Here is an 11,020-nt window from a genome sequence, read left to right as displayed (position 1 = left end):
AGGTGGACCAGGTGCAAGCTCAGCCACATTCCTGACCAGCAGGGGCCCTGACTTCTAGCAGAGGGCCATCGGAGGGGTGAGTTTGCTTCGGGCCTTGACAGGGTCCTGGGAAGGAGGAGCTTTGGCGTTCCCCGACCCCACAGTCGCCCAGGTCGCGCTGCAGTGCTGGCTACCCCCTCCCGCCTGCCATCCCAGCTCCCATCCAGGTACGAATTCCTATATTTCTCCCTTCCCCCTGGGGCCATAAAATTTCCCCAGCTCAGCTGCCTTGCAAGCTGAGCCTGCATTGTAAGCTCATCCCGGAAAGAGGGAGTGCCTGTGCTTCAATAGCCTGCCTGAGGAAAGGTGGGCATTCTGTCAGTGAAGTCCCTGCCCAAGAAGGGAACCTGACCCGGTAACAGAAGTTCCAATAGAGAACATTTGAAGTGAGAGATGGGCAGATGCCAAGGCAAGACCACATCCAACAATCTGAAAAACAACATGAAAACACCAGATCCCAAGGACCCTACAACAGAAGGCCTTGAACACCTTAACACAGACGAAGGGGAAAAAAGTGCCAATATGAAAGCAATAGAGTCCCTTAAACAGGATATGAATAACTCCCTTAAAGAATTGGATGAGAAATATAACAAAAAGTTTGAAGAAATGAGTATAGAAATAGATGAGAAATATAACAAAAGTTTGAAGAAATAAGTAAATCCGTGAATGAGACCCTGAGAAACCAAGAAAAAACAATCAAACAAGTAAAGGAAACAGTTCAAGAATTAAAAACTGAAATGGAGACAATGAAGAAAACACAAACCGAGAACCGGCTGGATATGGAAAACCTAGGTAAATGAACAGAGACTACAGAATCAAGCATAACCAATAGAATACAAGAGATAGAAGAACGAATCTCAGAATCTGAAGATACCATAGAGAAAATAAATGCTCTGGTCAAAGAAAACAGCAAATTCAACAAATTCTCTTCACAAAACATTCAGGAATTGTGGGACACAATAAAAAAAAATCTAAGAATAATAGGGATTGAAGAAGGAGAAGAACTGCAGATCAAAGGCCCAGAAAATATATTCAACAAAATTATAGAAGAAAACTTTCCCAACCTAAAGAACGATATTCCTATGAAGGTTCAAGAAGCATACAGAACACCGAACAGACTGGATCAGAAAAAAACATCCCCTCGCCATATAATAATCAAAACACAAAACATACATATTAAAGAAAAAATTTTAAGAGCTGCAAAGGAAAAAGGTCAAGTAACTTATAAAGGTAAACCTATCAGGCTTACACCGGATTTCTCTATGGAAACCATGAAAGCCAGAAGTTCCTGGATAGAGGTACTGCAGAAACTAAGAGACCATGGATGCAAACCCAGACTACTATACCCAGCCAGCTATTGTTCACTATCAACGGAGAAAACAAAATATTCCAGGATAAAAACAAATTTAAACAATACGTAGCTACTAATCCAGCCTTACAGAGAATATTAGAAGGAAAATCACTATCGAAGGAATCCAACATTCCCAACTCGGCCTAAAATAACTCGAACATCTAGCGACCATTCACAAGCACAAATCAAAGAAGAAAAACACATACACTCTACTACCTAAAAACAAAAAAAAATGACCGGAGTCAACAACCACTGGTCATTAATATCACTTAATATCAATGGACTCAATTCACCTATAAAGAGGCACAGACTTAGAGATTGGATACGAAAACACGATCCAACATTCTGCTGTTTACAAGAAACACACCTCAACCACAAAGACAGACACCTACTCAGAGTAAAGGGTTGGGAAAAGGTTTTTCAAGCAAATGGACCTAAGAAATAAGCGGGTGTGGCCATTCTAATATCTAACAAAATCGACTTCAAACTAAAATCAATCAGAAGAAATGGAGATGGACATTTCATACTCATAACTGGAACAATTCATCAGGAGGAAGTCTCAATCCTGAATATCTATGCTCCTAATATAAAGGCACCCACATATGTAAAAGAAACACTTCTAGAACTCAAGGCAGTCATCAAACCACACACACTATTAGTAGGAGACTTCAACACTCCTCTCTCACCAATGGACAGGTCAATCAGACAGAAACCAAACAGAGAATTGAGAGATTTATTGGAGGTATTGAATCAAATGGACTTAACAGACATCTATAGAACACTCCACCCAAATAGGAAAGAATACACCTTTTTCTCTGCAGCTCATGGAACCTTCTCGAAAATTGACCACATACTCGGTAACAAAGCAAACTTCCACAGATACAAAAAAATATTAGTAACTACCTGTGTCTTGTCAGATCACCATGGACTAAAATTAGAATTCAACAACAATGCTTCCCCAAGGAAGCCAACAAACTCATGGAAGCTGAACAGTCAACTACTAAATCACCCCTGGGTCAAGGAAGAAATAAAGAAAGAAATTAAACTCTTCCTTGAATTTAATGAAAACAAAGACACAACATACTCAAACCTATGGGACACTATGAAAGCAGTGCTAAGAGGAAAGTTCATAGCACTAAGTGCCCAATTAAAGAAAATGGAGAAAGCACACATTGGAGACTTAACAGCACACTTGAAAGCTCTAGAAAAAAAAAGAAGCTGATTCACCCAGGAGGTCTAGAAGACTGGAAATAATCAAACTGAGGGCTGAAAACAACAAAATAGAAACAGAGAAAACAATCCAAAGAATCAATGAATCAAAAAGATGGTTCTTGGAAAAAATCAACAAGATTGACAAACCCCTATCCAAATTAATCAAACAGCAGAGAGAGAACATGCAAATTAATAAGATCAGAAATGAAAAGGGGGACATAACCACAGACACAGAGGAAATTCAGAGAATCATTAGATCTTACTTTGAAAGTTTATATGCCACAAAGTTGGAAAATGTAAAAGAAATGGACATTTTTTTAGATAAGTACCATATACCAAAGTTTAACCAAGAACAGGTGAACAATCTAAATAGACCTGTTAGTCGCGAAGAATTAGAAGCTGTTATTAAAAATCTCCCTACCAAAAAAAGCCCAGGACCAGATGGTTTCAATGCAGAATTCTACCAGAACTTCCAGGAAGAGCTAATACCTATACTCCTTAACGTATTCCACAATATAGAAACAGAAGAGTCATTGACTAACTCCTTTTATGAAGCTACAGTTACCCTGATACCAAAACCACACAAAGACACAACCAAGAAAGAGAATTACAGGCCAATCTCACTCATGAACATCGACGCGAAAATTCTCAATAAAATCCTGGCAAACCGAATCCAAGAACACATTAGAAAAATTATCCATTATGATCAAGTCGGCTTCATTCCAGAGATGCAGGGCTGGTTCAACATACGCAAATCTATCAATATAATCCATCATATAAATAAACTGAAAGAAAAAAACCATATGATCATCTCACTAGATGCTGAAAAAGCATTTGACAAAATTCAACACCCATTTATGATAAATGTGTTGGGGAGAATGTGTACAAGGATCATACCTAAATATAATAAAAGCAATATACAGCAAGCCGACAGCTAACACCAAACTGAATGGAGACAAACTCAAAGCCTTTCCACTAAAATAAGGAACGCGACAAGGCTGTCCACTCTCTCCATACCTCTTCAATATAGTGCTTAAAGTTCTAGCAATAGCAATAAGACAACATAAGGAGATCAAGGGGATTCGTATTGGAAAGGATGAAGTCAAACTTTCATTATTTGCAGACGATATGATAGTGTACATAAGCGACCCCAAAAACTCTACCAAAGAATTCCTACAGCTGATAAACACCTTTAGTAACGTGGCAGGATACAAGATCAACTCCAAAAAATCAGTGGCCCTCCTATACACAAAGGATAAAGAAGCAGAGAGGGAAATCAGAGAAACATCACCTTTCATGATAGCCACAAATAGCATAAAATATCTTGGGGTTACTCTAACCAAGGAAGTGAAAGACCTGTTTGACAAAAACTTTAAGTCTTTGAAGAAAGAAATTGAGGAGGATACCAGAAAATGGAAAGACCTCTCCTGCTCTTGGATTGGGAGAATCAACATAGTAAAAATGGCAATTCTACCAAAAGCAATCTATAGATTCAATGCAATCCCCAACAAAATCCCATCAAACTTCTTCACAGACCTTGAGAGAACAATAATCAAGTTTATTTGGCAAAACAAAAAACCCAGGATAGCCAAAACAATCTTTTTTTTTTTGAAAGTAAATTTTATTAAATTATAAAAGTTTCCATTTCCACCCCTGTGGAACATATACACATTAGAGTTTTACTCAGCGGTAAAAAACAATGACATCTTGAATTTTGCATGCAAATGGATGGAAATAGAAAACGCTTTACTGAGTGAGGTAAGCCAGACCCAAAAAGAGGAACACGGTATGTATTCACTCATAAGTGGATTCTAACCATAATTATAGGTCTTTGAGCTTATTATTCGTGATCCTAGAGAAGCTAAATAAGAAGATGAACCTGATGAAGATTATTTAGCTATCCACCAGGAGGTAGGAAATAGACAAGAGTCCCAGGTAACCTCGGGTGCATGGTGGAGTGGGAGGGTGTTGGGAAGAGGGGCGGAACTTCTGGAGGCATTACCATCCCTGACTTCAAACTCTATTATAGAGCTACAGTATTGAAAACAGCTTGGTATTGGCATAAGAACAGAGAAGTAGACCTTTGGAATCGAATAGAAGACCCAGATATTAACCCACGAACTTATGAACACCTAATTTTCGACAAGGGAGCTAAAGGTATACAATGGAAGAAGGAAAGCATCTTTAACAAATGGTGCTGGCATAACTGGATGTCAACCTGTAGAAGAATGAAAGTAGATCCATATCTATCACCATGCACAAAAATCAAGTCCAAATGGATTAAGGACATCAACATTAATCCGTCCACTTTGAACCTGATAGAAGAGAAAGTGGGAAGTAGTCTACAAGATATAGGCACAGGAGGCCTCTTCCTAAGTAGGACCCCAGTAGCACAGACAATAAGAGAAACAATGAAAAAATGGGATCTACTGAAACTGAGAAGCTTCTGTAAAGCAAAGGACATTGTCAGTAGGACAAAAAGGCTGCCTTCTGACTGGGAGAAGATCTTCACCAACCCCTCATCCGACAAAGGTCTGATCTCCAAAATATACAAAGAACTCAAGAAACTAGATACTAAAACTCTAATTAATCCAATTAAAAAATGGGGTACTGAACTTAACAGAGAATTCACAACAGATGAACTTCGAATGGCCAGAAGACACTTAAGGTCATGCTCAACCTCCTTAGCGATCAGGGAAATGCAAATCAAAACCACTTTGAGATACCATCTTACACCTGTCAGAATAGCTAAAGTCAAAAACACCAATGATAGCCTATGCTGGAGAGGATGTGGGGTGAGGGGAACGCTCATTCATTGTTGGTGGGAATGCAAACTTGTGCAGCCACTGTGGAAATCAGTGTGGCGGTTTCTCAGGAAACTGGGAGTCAACCTGCCTCAGGACCCAGCAATTCCACTCTTGGGAATATACCCTAGAGATTCCCTAACATACTACAAAAGCATTTGTTCTACTATGTTCATAGCAGCACTATTTGTAATAGCCAGAACCTGGAAACAGCCTAGGTGCCCCTCAATAGAAGAATGGTTAGAAAAGGTGTGGAACATATACACATTGCAGTTTTACTCAGCGGTAAAAAACAATGACATCTTGAATTTTGCATGCAAATGGATGGAAATAGAAAACACTTTACTGAGTGAGGTAAGCCAGACCCCAAAAAAGGAACACGGTATGTATTCACTCATAAGTGGATTCTAACCATAATTAAAGGTCTTTGAGCCTTTTATTCGTGATCCTTTAGAAGCTAAATAAGAAGATGAACCTGATGAAGATTATTTAGCTCTCCTCCAGGAGGTAGGAAATAGACAAGAGTCCCAGGTAACCTCGGGTGCATGGGGGGGTGGGAGGGTTAATGGAAGGGGAGAGGGTTAGAGAGAAGGGAGTGGGGGAGGAATGGGGAAAGCTCGGTGGCCTGGGATGGGGGGGGGGAGGGAGGAAGGATGGATATGGGATCAGGGAAGAATATATTTCAACTAAGGGAGTTCATTTTGGGGTTAACAGGAGACTTGATTATATATGGGATCCCAGGTCCAAGGAGAGATCCCCAGATTGTTCTCTGGACAGAGGAGAGGGTGCCTGAATCGGCCGTGGCCTATAACCATATTGATGTATGTTTTGTTTATCACCATAGATCCTTCATCTGGCGAAGGACGGCGATACAGACGGAGACCCACATTGGAGCGCCGGACTGAGCCCCCCAAGGTCCAAATGAGGAGCAGAAGGAGGAAGAACATGAAAAATGAAATCAGGACTGCGAGGGATGCTTTCACCCACTGATACAAGGGAACGGATCTAATGAGAGTTTACCAAGGCCAGTTGGACTAGGACTGAATGAGGAGGTGATCTAACCAGATTCTCGGAATTTGGCCGGATTCTCTGAATGTGGCTGTCCCGAAGTCTTTCTGAAAAGCCATTGACTATGATACTGGGACCTGCTTCCTCTGCATATACTGGATTTTGGGATCCAGTCTGTTTGGATACTCACCTTCCTGGACCTGGAGGGAGGGGGGAGGAACTTGAACTTCCCACAGGGCAGGAAACCCTGACTGACTTAAGGGACGAAGAGGGAGGAGGAGAGGGAGTGGGGGGAGTGGGAGGGTGTTGGGAAGAGGGGCGGAAATGGAAGCTTTTATAATTTAATAAAATTTACTTTCAAAAATAAATAAAAAAATAAAAGTCATACGTTATAAAAACATATTAAATGTCATATTTTGTAGGTTTCTGAAGGATTTGAAGAATATCTGTCTAACTGAAATATATCTCTATACATCCAGAAAATCTAAGTAACAATTTTGACTATTATAGATGAGTATTAAGTTATATTTCTTAATTATATATTATATTTTTTAATTGAACTACACAATCACAATACCTTTATGAAGAGGAGAAATATACATATAACAAAATTTAGTTTAAATTTGTATCAATAAATCAAGATCCACGCCAATGTAAATTATTCATATCTATATCATATCCCCCTTTAAATGCAAACAAACATTTATAAACAATATTTGGGAATATGGGCATAGTTTTGTCCATACTGCTTCTTGCTGTTTGGGGATACTGTTTATCTTGTCATTCATGGTGTATCCTGTGTGCTAGGGTCATCTCAGTCAGCAGTTAATCAACGTAATTTTTTGAGGGTGCTCAAGGCAACCTTTCAGGGGGCATTGTCTATCAAACCATAATGTTCTAGAAACAATCCACAGGTTCTCAATTTCTATGAAAACAAAAGAAGTATTTCTTTTCTAAAGCAACATATCCTTAGACCCAAATTTGGAAGTCAGGATACCTTTAGAACATATATTCCTGTTCAGCTTAACAGCCCATACAATGAAATTTTTCTCTGTGCTTAGGTCTTTTATAGTCAAAAAATTCAAAGAAAACCCAATAATGTGCATAATCCAGACTCTCTGTGTATTCGTTATCTTTACACGGCTTATTTTTCTTTATTCCCTTTAATCTAGGATTATTTGTACTCTGTCTCTTCAAAAACTTTACCTTTTTTAAAACATTCACTTTATTTTGTGACTTTCTGTACTCTTTTTCTTCTCTATTCCAAGGCTACTTACAGTTATCAAACACTGTGACACATTTAGAAGTCTTTTATTTCTGAATCTGTCCTATTGTTAATCTGTAATATTTTACTGTCTTGAAGATCTTTTAAAATGTTAATCAGCTTGGATGCATCAACTCTAGATGCTGGATCCACCTCTTTCAAATTTTAAAATGGTGAAGGTACCACCAGTGTTAACTCTGGAGCCACTAGGCAGGAGCTGTGCTCTGAACTCAAACCCTGAGAATGGGCATGTAGCACATAAACCCTTTTTATCTGAGTAATAGCTAAATCTGCCAATCAGAGCACTGTGCAGCCTGAAAATATCCCTGTGTATGGCAGCAGGAATTGGCCATGATCTCCCATCTGAGCATGCCTAGTTTACCTGATCCGGCTGCCTGCCCAGGCAGGGAGTGCTAAGCCATAACATGGTCTCAGCTAGTTTCCTCCCAATCCTGAGTGAGCACACAAGCACTCAGACTCTCAAGTGCCATTAAAATGCTCCATAGCAGGAGTTTGCACTGATGGCACAGCCCAGGAAGCTCCATTTTAAAATATCATGGCTTTTTATGTAATATATATATATATATATATATATATATATATATATATATATATAAAATTCATTTATTAAAAATTTCACCTCTTCTCCGCTTCCCTTTTCCCTCCCCCTTCCCACCTCCCCATATCCACCTCCAACTTCCTCTCTAGTCTTAAGAGCAGACAGCATTCCCTGCCACTTGGGAAGTCCAAGGTCTTCCCCCCTCCATATAAGTCTATAAAGGTGAGTAACCAAACAAACCAGGCTCCCACAAAGTCAGTACATGCAGCAGAATAAAAACCCAGTGCCATTGTCCTTGGCTTCTCAGTCAGCCTTCATTGACAGCCATGTTCAGAGTGTCCATTTTGATCACATGCTCCATCACTCCCCGTCCAGCTGGCCTTAGTAAGCTCCCATTAAATCAGTCCCACAATCTCAGTGGGTGGATGCACCCCTCGTGATCCTGACTTCCTTGCTCACGTTCTACCTCCTTCTGCTCCTCATTTGGACCTAGGGAGCTAAGTCCAGTGATCCAATGTGGGTCTCTGTCTCTATCTCAATCCATCGCCAAATGAAGGCTCTATGGTGATATGCATGATATTCATCAGTATGCTATGGGACAAGGCCAGTTCAAGCACCCTCTCCTCTGCTGCCCAGGAAACAATCTGGGGACCTCTCCTTGGACCTGGGAACCCCTCTAGAATCAAGTCTCTTGCAAACCCTAAAATGACTCCCTTAGTTGAGATATTTACTTCCCTGCTTTCATATCCATCCTTCCTCCATCCCACCAATCCTATTTCCCCAAGCTTTCCCGAATCCTCCCCTTCTCCCTTCTATCTACCAATCTCCCCTTACATCCACACCCCCTCCCCGTGCACCCAAGTTTGCCTGGCAATCTTGTCTACTTCCATTATCCAGGAGGATAACTATATGATTTTCTTCAGGTTCACCTTCTTATTTAGCTTCTCTAGAATCACTAATTGTAGGCTCAAAGACCTTTATTTATGGCGAGAATCCACTTATGACTGAGTAAATATATTCCTCGTTTTGGGTCTGGGTTACCTTACTCTGTAAAGCGTTTTCTGTTTCCATCCATTTGCATGCAAAAGTCAAGGTGTCATTGCTTTTTACCGCTGAGTAAAACTCTAATGTGTATATGCTCCACACCTTTTTTAACCATTCTTCTATTGAGGGGCACCTAGGCTGTTTCGAGGTTCTGACTACTACAAGTAGTGCTGCTATGAACATAGTTGAACAAATGCTTTTATAGTATGATAGGGCATCTCTTGGGTATATTCCCAAGAGTGGAATTGCTGGGTCCTGAGGTAGGTTGACTCCCAGTTCCTTGAGAAACCGCCACACTGATTTCCACAGTGGCTGCACAAGTTTGCATTCCCAGCAACAATGGGTGAGTGTCCCCATCACTCCACATCCTCTCCAGCATAGACTATCATTGGTGTTTTTGTGTTAGTTATTCTTACAGGTATAAGATGGTATCTCAAAGTTGTTTTGATTCGCATTTCCCTGATCGCTAAGGAGGTTGAGCATGACCTTAAGTGTCTTTTGGCCATTCGAAGTTTTTCTGTTGAGAATTCTCTGTTCAGTTTAGTACCTTGTAACATGAGGGGGCCGGCTTGTTGGGGTTTCCATCCCGCCCGGTAGCCCACAACTGGCAAACGCCAAAGAGAAATCACACACAAGACTCCATAAGGTTATAAACTGATTGGCTCATTAGGTCAGGCTACTTATTGGTTCTTATAACTTATGTTACCCCATTATCCTTATCTATGTTATCCACATGGGCTCAGTACCTTTCTCCGTGTGACAGCTTACATGTTGCCTCTTTGGTGGTCTGTGCAGGAATGGCTGAGGAGGCTTTCTCCTCACTAGCTTTTTCCTATTCTCATTGCCCCGCCTCTACTTCCTGTCTGGCTTTCCTACTTATACTGTCTGCCTGGTCAATCAGCATTTTATTAAATTATGATTGACAGAATACAAACAATTCTCCCACACCAGTACCCCATTTTTCAGTTGGGTTAATTAGAGTTTTAGTGTCTAGTTTCTTGAGTTCTTTGTGTATTTTGTAGATCAGACCTTTGTCTGATGAGGGGTTGATGAAGATCTTCTCCCAGTCAGAAGGCAGCCTTTTTGTCTTAGTGACAGTGTCCTTTGCTTTATAAAAGCTTCTCAGTTTCAAGAGGTCCCATTTATTCATTGTTTCTCTTATTGTCTGTGCTACTGGGGTTCTACATTGAAAGTGCTCTCCTGTGCCCATGTCTTGTAGACTACTTCCCTCATTCTCTTCTATCAGGTTCAATGTGTTCAGATTAATATTGATGTCTTTAATCCATTTGGACTTGAGTTTTGTGCATGGTGATAGATATAGATCTACTTTCATTCTTCTGCAGGTTGACATCCAGTTATGCTAGCAAAATTTGTTAAAGATGCTTTCCTTCTTCCATTGTATAATTTTAGCTCCCTTGTTGAAAATCAGGTGTTCATAGATTTGTGGGTTAATATCCGGGTCTTCTATTGGATTCCATAGGTTTACTTCCTGTTCTTATGCCAATACCAAGCTGTTTTCAATACTGTCTCTCTGTAATGGAGTTTGAAGTCAGGGATGGTAATGCATTCAGAAGTTCCTTTTTTGCATAAGATTGTTTTGGCTATCCTGGGTTTTTTGTTTTTCCATATAAAGTTCACTATTGTTCTCTCAAGGTTTGTGAAGAATTTCGATGGGGATTGCATTGAGTCTATAGATTGCTTTTGGTAAAATTGTCACTTAATTTAGTTCAGTCTTTCCC

Source organism: Myodes glareolus, chromosome X (assembly GCF_982192425.1).
Source record: "Myodes glareolus chromosome X, mMyoGla1.1, whole genome shotgun sequence".
Lineage (NCBI taxonomy): Eukaryota > Metazoa > Chordata > Mammalia > Rodentia > Cricetidae > Myodes > Myodes glareolus.
Note: the sequence above shows the minus strand (reverse complement) of the source record.